Genomic DNA, 2,709 nt, shown 5'->3' with positions numbered 1-2,709 from the left:
TGCCTTTGGCTCAGGGCATGATCCCAGAGTTGTGAGATCGAGCCCCACATCGGCTCCTCTGCGAAGAGTCTGCTTCTTCCTCTCCCACTCCCCCTGCTTGTGTTCCCTCTTTTGCTGGCTGTCTCTGTCAAATAACTAAATAAAAATCTTAAAAAAAAAAAAAGAAAAACATTAAAAATAAAATTTTTATTATAAATTCTTTAATTGACTTTCACTGCCCTGTGTGTCAGTCTCTACCTGTGTAAAATTAAGATTTATATATCTATTTAGCCAGGGTGAGGAAAGAATCAATGAAGAATTGTGAAGGTGGTCAAATGTCTGAAAATTTATAATTTTTCTTTCTTCTTAAAAAAAAAAAGCCATTAATATTTCAGAAATGCCTTAATGGACCCACAGAACAAAGTGCGTACTTCTGGCTGAATATGTTGTTTCTCATTGATACCAGCCAGCCAACTTCCCACTCATTCCTACTAGGGATCCTGTTGAACAAATAAATAAGAATGGCTTGTTACTCAGTTTTTGTCATGTAAATATCTTTTCCTCAATCATTTGAACTTAGTTAACCCATGGTGGTGGTGGTGGTGGTTATTATTAAAGATTTTATTTATTTATCTGTCAGAGAGAGAGAGTACAAGCAGGGGGAGCAGCAGAGGTAGAGGGAGAAGCAGGTGCCCCGCTGAGCAGGGAGCCCAACTAGGCGCTTGATCCCAGGACCCTGAGATCATGACCTGAGCTGAAGGCAGACACTCAACCAACTGAGCCACCCAGGCGCCCCAAACCCATGGTCATTATTTAAAAAAAAAAAAAAAAAATTAGGAAACACAAGTAAAATGAAAAACAAACCTCATATGCTTACCATGTAGAGATGTACAGGAGTTCCTTTTGGAATGTATCTTTTCAGACTTTTTTTTACACGTACATACATTGTATCAGTCAGAGTTCAGTCACAAAAGCAGAGCTGCCACAAATGTTGTGGAATGAGGGCTTGATGATAGGATTGGACCTTACTCTGTTGTGTGGGGAGCTGGGGAAGTGAAAATCTGGAACGGGGGCACTGGAGGATAAAGAGCGAGCCACCGACCCGCTCTCCTGAAGCACTGGTGTGGGTGGACAAGGTGCAGCTTGCAGGCAGTCTGAAGGCCCCGCCACGTCCCACTACAAAGTGGGGGCTTGTGGCGGGGTCTGTGGGAAGCCGCTGCATCTATGGCGCTGCCTCCTCTGGGGGTGAGGGCTGGGGGAGGGGCCGCTACAGCAGCAGCAGAAGAGCTGGGTGTGGTTAAGAAGAGTGAGGACAAGCTAGAACCTGCCAGGCTAGTGTGTGTCTGTCTGGCACAGTATCTGACTGAGAATTCCCTCACAGTGTGGCTGCTGAATAGTGGTTCCCAGGTTAACAAATTGACAATAGCAAGTGTGGTTTTTATACACACACCCACCCACACACACACATGTGTGTCCGTTTATGTGTATAAATGCATGCATGTATGAGCATATATGAGCATATACATATATATCATGTATATATGTGTGGGTGTGTATATCACAAATTCATACTCTACAAGGTATTTTGTAATCTGTTCTCCTCACTTCGAACGCTGCGTGTGGGGAGTCCAAGATGGCGGAGGAGCAGGAGACCTAAAGTTCGTCTGGTCCCAGGAATTCAGCTAGAGAGCTACCAAACCATTCTGAATACCTATGAATGCAACTGGAGAACGAAGAAAAGAGTAGCAGAAACTCCATGAGCAGAAAAGCAACCACTTGCTGCAAGGTAGGAGGTGCGGAGATGTGAATCTGAGGCGATATACGGGAAGATAGACGGTGGGGGAGGGAAACTGTCAGCGGGCTACGGGCAAATTATAGAGCAGAGGAGCACAAAATCGGAACTTCTAGAAGTCTGTTCTGGTCAGGGTCGTCGGTCTGGTGGCTAAGCGGGGGATGGGACCCTCACTGGGACAGTGTGGCCTCACGACTCTCAGGGTCACAGAAAGATTGGGGGTGCCTGAGTGCGGCTGAGCTCCCAGGCATCGGAGCGGGGAAGCCGGCTGCGGGGTGAGCCGAGGCGTGGGCCCTCAGCTCGGGGTGGCCATCAAGCAGGATCCGCGGCACAGTCGGGCCACTGCTCTTTTATCCAGGGCCCAACAAGAGGCAGGTCCAGGGAGACTCACCTTCTTCCCCGGGGAGGAGTGGCGCGGGAGCCCGCTCTAGGAATCTGCTGGGTTTGGAGACTCCCAACGGAGCCATGTGCCAGAGATAGAAACGCTCGGTCACAGTCCAGCTGAGCATGGAGTGAGGCAGGAGACCCGGGAGACAGGAGTGAGTGACTGCTTTTCCCTGAGGGCTCACCGAGGAGTGGGGCCCGAGCTCTCGGCTCCAGGGCCAGAGAATGGGAGGCCGCCATTTTCATTCTCATCCTCTAAAGCAGTGCGGAAAGCCTTCAGGGAACAAATCTACCCCCAGCAAACCTGAGCAGAGGACTTAGCCTGGCCCCTGGCAAGGGCGGTGCAACTCTGCCCGGGGCAAAGACATCTGAGAATTACTGCAACAGGCCCCTCCTCCAGCAGATCAGCAAGAACATCCACCAGAGACCAAGTTTACCATCAATGAGAACTGCAAAACTCGAACACCAGGGGAGTACTGCACAGGGAATTCATGACTTTTCCTATGATTCTTTAGTCTTTCAACTTTAGTTTTTAAAATTTTCTTTCTTTCTCT

The sequence above is a fragment of the Ursus maritimus genome, unplaced genomic scaffold, assembly GCF_017311325.1.
Source record: "Ursus maritimus isolate PB19 unplaced genomic scaffold, ASM1731132v1 scaffold_26, whole genome shotgun sequence".
Lineage (NCBI taxonomy): Eukaryota > Metazoa > Chordata > Mammalia > Carnivora > Ursidae > Ursus > Ursus maritimus.
This window is presented reverse-complemented; position numbering follows the sequence as displayed.